The following is an 8,812-nucleotide window of genomic DNA, read 5'->3' as shown; positions in this document are numbered from 1 at the left end:
GCCTACTATGTTTGATTTTTAATTTAAATTTCTTATCATTCATTTTCGACATTTGATTATGATATTTAATTTCGTTGTCTTGTAGTGTTTTTTTCCCAAGGAATATTCAATTAATGTTTGCCAATTTATATCTCAAGATAACGACTATGATTTGAAATAAAATTATATAGATGCATGCAAATTTCCCCTTGTTTTCTATTAATCATTTAGTTTTGGCATAATAATTTTTTGGCCATCCAACTCCACAAAACAAGTCCATTTAGCCCTCCATTAAAATTTTCGCTTCTTTTAACACTTGAATTTGTATTTTTTGTCAAGCCACTCCAAAGTGGATGGAGAAATTAATATTTATTAACTTTCCTGACGTGTTATACATGTAGATTGCTGATTAGATGACATGTTAGCATTTAATTCATCTCTAAACTATTAAAAATATTTTTTGTATTTTTAATAATTTTGAATATTTTAATAATTTTTCATTTTTAAAAATAATTTTATAATATTTTGAATTTTTAAATTTTAAAAATTAATTAAATGTTGGCATGTCATCCCCATAACAGTCCACATTTATACAACATCAACAAAGTTAAAATGTTGAACTTTTCCATTCATTTTGAGGTGATTTGACAAAATGTAAATTTAAGGACTTAAAAGATAAAAATTAAATGAAAACTAAAATGACTTTTTTATAAAATTAAAAGGATAAAAAATTTAATGCCTTTAACTTTTTTAATTTATAATTACTAGAATGAGCAAATGAGCACCCCTTTCACTTTCACTGGGGCTGCTATAAATTTTATTATAATCTAGTCAATTGATAGTGAAAACAATTTTAAGATGAAATAATTATTTTGTTAAAAATTTTATTTTTAAAATTTAATAATATGACTATTGATATTTATATTTTAATCATAAAAATTAAATTTAACATAATTGTTTAAGATTTAATGCTGATTTTAGACTGTCATATAAGTTAATCTATGGATAAATTATTCTGGATACATCATTTAATTCTAAAAAAAAAAAACTGAATTATAAGAGGAGGGCAAAGTCTTAATAGTAATGTGACTTCAACCCAGGTCACACTTTAGGCGATAAATACCCTAACCATCATATTGCGATCTCTTCTCAACAATTCAATCAAAGATGAAATAACTTATAGTTTCCAAATTAAGAATACATAATGGATCCAAGCTTGGCTGTGGAGAATGGAAACGTGGTAACAGTGTTCGTATACAATATTCCTACATCTATGCATTGGAAAGGCTTGTGGGAATTATTTGGATACCATGGAAATGTTGTTGATGCATTCATCCCAACAAAAAAGGAGTAGAAATGGTAAAAGGTTTGGGTTTTGAGATTCACTAATGAAAAGGATGCGCAAAGGGTGATAATGAGGTTAAATGGATTTTTTTTAATGGGAAAGAGAATCGGGGTGAAAATGGCTAGATATAATGGAAAAAGAAAGTTTTGGAGGAAAGCTTCGGTTCAAAAGGGACAAGAACAGAGTGAAAAAATAGCTCAAGAAGAAAAAAGTAAAGAAAGGCTCGAAATGATGCAAGAAGAGAAGTGAAAACAGAGAAAAGAATAGTGCAAGGTTATGTTGAAGATGAACTGTTATGGAATCTACAGAAATGCCTGGTGTGCGAATCGATTTCGATTTTTTATTCAAAAAGTCTTAATGATCGAATAGCAAAAATTGGTCTTGGAGAAATAATAGTTAAAAGGATTCAAGAAAGACATTTTTTGGTCGAAATACCAGATGAAAAACTGATGGATCTGTTAAGGCAAACTGAATGGTCCTACTTGAAAGATTTCTTCATTAAAATAGAGCCATGGTCGGAGAAATTGAAGATAAATAAAAGGGTGGCATGGATCGAAGTATCAGGAGTTCCATTGCATTGTTGGAACTATGAAACATTTAAATGAGTTGCTAGGTTATGGGGGATTTTGGTGTTAGTAGGTGAAAATCTAACAAAAGTTCACAATTTTGAAAAAATAGAGCTTCTGGTCTCTATAACTCAATCGAAAATGGTTGATGAATTAGTTAGCATGGAAGTTGGATAAGACTTCTTCCCAATCAGAGTAAGGGAATGGGGCCTGACAGAGATGAAAGAATACAATAGTTTAAACATTAAGGCTAGGTGGAAGAAAAATGAAGAAGACAGCATTTCGGAGTCTGGATCGGTGGCGAGTGTCGTAACCATTTTTTTTGAAAAAAACAGGGATTGACTTTAAAACGAAAATGGAGTCGCCACCAATCTTTTTTTGTTTAGGTGTGATCGGGTCACCTTATGATCGATCATTTTAATAAAACATTTTGATTTATTAAAACGATTATTTTTGGTCTACGAAAATCGAAAAATGAGTTCGGGAGTCGGTTACGTACGAGGAAGGATTAGCACCCTCGATACGCCCAAAATTGGTACCTAGTTGATTAATTAGTGTCTTAGTGTCGAAAATTGAAAACTTGAAAGACTTTTAAAATATGATCCCTCTTTGTATTAATGCTGATTTAAAAATGATCGAATAAATTAAAACGGATGTTGAAGACTCTCTCATCTTGAAGTAATAAAATGTCACGCCCAGTAAGTTAGGACACGTCATCTTGAACTTTGAGAATGAGCTTGCCTTTATTTAAAATTCATGTACTTTAACTCTTTTTTTGAAAAGGATGTTCGGTTATTTAGGGTAAACGAGAAAAGTCAAAACCCAGTAAGTTAAGGTACGATCTTTTGAAATCTTTAAATACCGAACATTGCTTTGTTTAAAATTTCAAATGAAATGTAATAAATAAATGAAATGTATTTTTATAAATAACTCAATAACATAAGGAATTAAACATGTGGCAATAACATCTCAGGAATAATCTAAAATAATATGGAAATGCAAAGGAACAACTTGGAATACATGCAATAACTACACATCATATATTATGAAAATACCACCATTTATGTCCAAGGGTCAATGCATAAGAAACCAATTTTAAAAGAAGTTTCAAGTAAATCACCTAAATAAAATATAACAAGTTTTTTAAAATAAAATAAAATAAATAATAGGAAAAAGAAAATTTGAAAATATAACTATATGAACTATAAGAAAATTTTAAATAGTAATGTACAAATGAAATTAAAAATATTCTAAAGTAAATAATTTGAACGAAGCTTGAATTGTATCAAAATAAAAATAAGAAAAAATATACATGTAGCGTGAATCGAAATTCCAAAATAAATAATAGGCATAAAAGATTAAAAGTAAATAATACACAAAGTAATATATACAGGAAAAGCTTAATATAAATAATACATATAGTAGTAATAATAATATAAAGGTATTTCATATAAACAAGTATGCACGTGGAAAAAAAATCACAAAAGTATGAAATCAAAATAATATGTTGAAACATGTTTATTCTAAGAAGAATAACTGAAACTTAGTTGAGAGAAAAAAATAAAATCCAAGGGATAACTTACAAATAAAACAAATTATTAAAACGTAATTTTGGGCTAAAATTAATTGCGTATAAATGTTTGAGGTCTAAAATTAAAAATGTCCCAAATCTTAAAATATTGTGCTAAGGGGGCAAATTGAAATAGCGCACAGATTGCAGGGCCAATTTAAAATAATTTAAAAAAACTTAAATATAGCCTGATTGAAGGCTAGCGCAAAGGAGGGGACCAATTGCGCAAATTACCCAATTAAAGGTAAAATGCACATGGTCCCAAGCAAAAAAGCGTGCTGATCCCACACCCCCATGCTACTTTGTTTTATTATTAATTAAAATCATGCTTTATCTCCTTCTTTTTCATTAAAAAACCTTTTTTTAAAAAACAAAAAAAAAAGTTAAAACACCACCCTGCATTCATTTTTCAAAACAGAGAGAAGGCTCTCAATCCCCCCCTCTCATCTTGCGATTCACTCCCAAATTTTGAGATCACCACCACGGCCGCCATCACGACCCTCATGCATGGCGGCCGGAGCCCCTTTTCCAGCGAAGAAAGGTACCTCCTTCCTTTTTATTTCACGAAATATGTGTAGATATATATATATATATATATATATATATATATATATAAAAGATTCAAAAGTAAAATAAATAGAGCAAATAAAAAAAAGTAAAACCTTAGAATAACTCCCTTGATCTGTTTTTATTTCCTGAAGTGCTCTCTATTGTATGTAGTACAACTGTTCGTTTTTTTTTTAAAAAAACCCTCCTTCTAGTACCATCTATCCTCCTCTTTTACAATGAAAAATTGAAGGCTTTATAGCCAAAAACCATACATTTTCCACCTATCTCTTTGCTCCAATTGCAGGTGTTGCAGTTGTGGAGAACGAGGGGCGTGAAACATGGGTGAAAACATGGAGCGGGACATACGGGAATCATGAATGGAGTAAGTGGAGGTATGGGCAATGGGACAGGGCAAGTTGGCCGACAGTCAAGCATAGGGATGATGGCTAGGTTTTTTTTAGTCTTCTTCTTTCCTTTTTTTTTAATTGCTATGGGCTAGTGTTAAAGGGTTTTGGGCTGTTGGGTTTTTAGATGTTGGGCTTTTTAGCCTGGGAAAAATTTGGGTTGTACAGCTGCCCCTCTTTGCTTGTTGTCGTGTAACGAGAATAGAGCAAAGACTATAAAAGGACCAATTTTGCCCGGGCTCGCCGAGTCTTGAGTTCTTGATCCTTGATCTTCTTTAAATGGTCTCTTGACGGCTTCAATCTGCTTCACTGCAACTCAGGAAGGCGATTTCTACTATCTTTGATCTGCTCCCTGTCTAATACAAAGACGTAAAATCTGTTATCTTCGATCTGCTCCCCGTCTAATACAGAAACGCCAAATTTGCTTCTTCAATCTACTCCTTGCAAACTCATGACTGTCATGTTGATATCTTCGATCTGCTCTCCATCGAATATTGAGACGCCAAATCTGTTTCTTCGATTTGTTCCCTGACAATACAGAGATGCCAAATCATCTTAGATTTGCTTTACCGTAAGCACGTGAAAGCCAAATCAGCTATGTCTTCAATTTGCTCCTTGTAAGCATAAGGATGCCAAATCATCTTGGATCTTGCTTCAGTATAAACATCTGAAGGCCAGATCTGCTATGTATCTACTCTCCGTCAAAATGGAGATGCCAGACTTTGATTTGTTCTCTGACAATACAGAGATGCCAAATCATCTTAGACTTGTTTTAGTGTAAGCACGCAAAAACCAAATCAGCTATGTCTTCGATTTGCTCCTTGTAAGCACAATGATGCCAAACCATCTTGGATCTACTTCAGTATAAACATCTAAAGTTTGGATCTGCTATGTGTCTGCCCTCCGTCGAAATGGAGATGCCAGGCTTCGACTTGTTCTCTGACAATACAGAGATGCCAAATCATCTTAGACTTGCTTTAGCGTAAGCACATGAAAACCAAATCAGCTATGTCTTCGATTTGCTCTTTGTAAGCACAAGAATGCCAAATCATCTTAGATCTACTTCAGTGAAATCATCTGAAGGCTAGATCTGCTATGTATCTGCTCTCCATCGAAATGGAGATGCCAGACTTCGATTTGTTCTCTGACAATACAGAGATGCCAAATCATCTTAGACTTGCTTTAGCGTAAGTACGCGAAAACCAAATCAGCTATGTCTTCGATTTGCTACTTGTAAGCACAAGGATGCCAAATCATCTTAGATCTACTTCAGTGAAATCATTTGAAGGCTAGATCTTCTATGTATCTGCTCTCCATTGAAATGGAGATGCCAGACTTCGACTTGTTATCTGACAATACAGAGTTGCCAAATCATCTTAGACTTGTTTTAGCGTAAGCACGCGAAAACCAAATCAGCTATGTCTTCGATTTGCTCCTTGTAAGCACAAGGATGCCAAACCATCTTGGATCTGCTTTAGCGGATCGCTATGTCATGACCTATTACCCTACCGCTAGGGATTAAGGCGTCATCTTTGATAACTCAGAGAATGATTATGCCTGATAATTAGGATGCCATGATCGAAATGAGTCGGATGTTCCTAATTAAACATGTTATGATGCAAAATTTTGTGAATATGACCCCTATCCTAGACGTCACCACTCATTCCTTCATTTGTCTTTTCAAAGCATTATTCTTGCTCAACCTGTAGGCCTATACCCTTCCTCCAATGCTACGACCCACTGAGGATGTCTGTAAAACAATCTTTTCTTAAAATTGAATCGTTGATTTTGTCCATTTTCCCTTTAGACTGGAAGAAAGAAATTCCTCGAGTTCCTTCATCCTTTACTTGCATGAATTTCTCGAACAATCGTCCTGTTTTAGTTTCTTGTATTATCTAGAAATTCCAGAGTAATGCGTGAAACTTCATTTGTAAACATATTTAGTTCATCTATCATTATTTCAATGCAACATGGAAGATGAATAAATCTTTAAGAATAATTGGATTAAAAGGAAAGGATACAAAGGAAATTAATCTGAAAGCCTATCTTTAGGAAGAAATAGAATCTAAAGATAGAAAAAAAAATAAAAGTTAGATGCTCAAGATATTGCTGTTTGAGTGTTTATACACCAGCTCCATGAAGTCTTTCTTGAGTTCAAAATGTGTTTAAAAGATCCCAAGTACTCCGTTGATGTCCCAGTTTGCAGCATTCTTCGCTCTTTGTAACAAGATCATTGTGTACTCTTTAAAATTTGAGCTGCCCTTTCGGGTTTTCGACTCAAAACCCCTTTGGTCACAAGGTGCCCTTTACAGGTTTTCACCTTGGCCTCTCCGTTTTTGATTTTTTTTTAAATCTCAAGGTGCCCTTTGCGGGTTTTCACCTTAGATTCTCTTCTTCTTTAGACAAAGTATTTTTTAACTGAGTCCGAGTTCACTGGATTGGGTAAACTTTTCCCATCCATTTCCGCTAAGATCAATGCACCACCGGAGAAAGCTTTCTTCACGACATACGGCCCTTCCCAATTCGACATCTATTTTCCTCTAAAATCCTTTTGAATAGGAAGGATCTTTTTCAGTACAAGGTCTCCCTCATGGAATTCTCTTGGTCGAACTTTCTTGTCATAAGCTCGCATCATTCGCTTCTGATACATCTGACCATGTCGAATGGCTTTTAGCCTCTTTTCCTCAATCAAGTTCAACTGGTCATACCGGGATTGAACCCACTCAGCTTCATCTAACTTTACTTCCGTCAAAATTTGAAGAGAAGGTATTTCTACTTCAATAGGTAATACTGCTTCCATCCTATAAACTAACGAGAATGGAGTTGCCCCAGTAGAGGTTCTGACAGATGTTCGGTATGCTAAGAGTGCAAATGGCAACTTCTCATGCCAATCTCTATAGGTCTCTGTCATCTTCCCCACTATTTTCTTAATATTCTTGTTGGCGGCCTCCACTGCCCCATTCATTTTTGGACGATAAGGGGAAGAATTGTGATGCTTGATCTTAAACTGGTTGCAAACCTTTGCTATAGTTTTGTTGTTTAGGTTCAATGCATTGTCGGATATGATCTTCTCAGGCATTCCATACCGACAAATAATCTCCTTCTTCATGAATCGACTCACAGCTGACTTAGTAACATTCGCATAAGAAGTGGCCTCTACCCATTTTGTGAAGTAGTCAATGACCATGAAGATAAACCGATGTCCATTTGAAGCCTTCGGTGATATTGGTCCAATGACATCCATGCCCCACATGGAAAAGGGCCATGGAGAAGTCATAACATGTAGAGGTGAATGTGGTACATGTATCTTGTCTCCATAAATCTGACACTTATGACATTTCTTGGCGTAGTTGATATAATCCCCTTCCATGGTAGACCAATAATATCCAAATCTCATGATTTGTCTAGCCATAGTGAACCCATTTGCATGTGTCCCGCATACGCCTTCATGAACTTCTTCTAAAATTAGCTTAGCTTCCACGGCATCAACACATCTCAAAAGTACTTGGTCTTTCCTTCTCTTATACAAGATATCCCCGTCCAAGACATAGTCGTAAGCTAGCTTTCTCAACGTTCGTTTGTCATTTTTATTGGCTTGTTCAGGGTATTTACGATCCCTCACATATCGTAATATATCCTAATACCAAGGGTTATCATCCTCTTCTTCCTTCTCAATGTTGCAACAATGTGCTGGAGCCTCGTAGACACTCATTTGAATTGGTCTTATCTCTTTTTCTTTATTTGCCTTAATCATTGAGGCCAAGGTTGCTAAAGCATCTGCCATCTGATTTTCATCTCGTGGGAAATAATTGAAGGTGACGTCATCAAACTCCTCAAGCAGCCCCAAAACTACCTTTCGATAATTGATCAATTTAGGGTCCTTTGTTTCCCATTCACCTCTGAGTTGATAAATTACCAACGTAGAATCTCCATATACTTTTAGGGTTTTTATACCTCGCTCTATAGCTACTTGTAGTCCCATGATGCATGCTTCATACTCAGCCATATTATTCGTGCAATCAAAGCCCAACTTGCATGTGAAAGGGTAGTGATTGCCATTTGGGGATACCAAGACTGCCCCAATTCTATTTTCGACTGCATTAGAAGCCTCATCAAAATTGAGCTTCCAAGAAAAATCTTCGGTCGTTGCTATACACATCAACTCCTCATTTGGAAAATCAAAGTTCAATGGCTCATAATCCTCTAAAGCGCTACTGGCCAAGAAATTTGATATCGCACTTCCTTTTATAGCCTTCTGACTTATGTAGACTATATCAAATTCTGAAAGTAGAATTTGCCATCTCGCCATTCTTCCATTCAGAGCCGTTGACTCCATCATGTATTTCAATGGATCAAGCTTTGAGATGAACTAAGTGGTATGGTATAACACGTATTGTCT

Source organism: Gossypium arboreum, chromosome 5 (assembly GCF_025698485.1).
Source record: "Gossypium arboreum isolate Shixiya-1 chromosome 5, ASM2569848v2, whole genome shotgun sequence".
Taxonomy (NCBI): Eukaryota; Viridiplantae; Streptophyta; class Magnoliopsida; order Malvales; family Malvaceae; genus Gossypium; species Gossypium arboreum.
The sequence above is the reverse complement of the archived record's forward strand: the minus strand, read 5'-3'. Positions refer to the sequence as shown.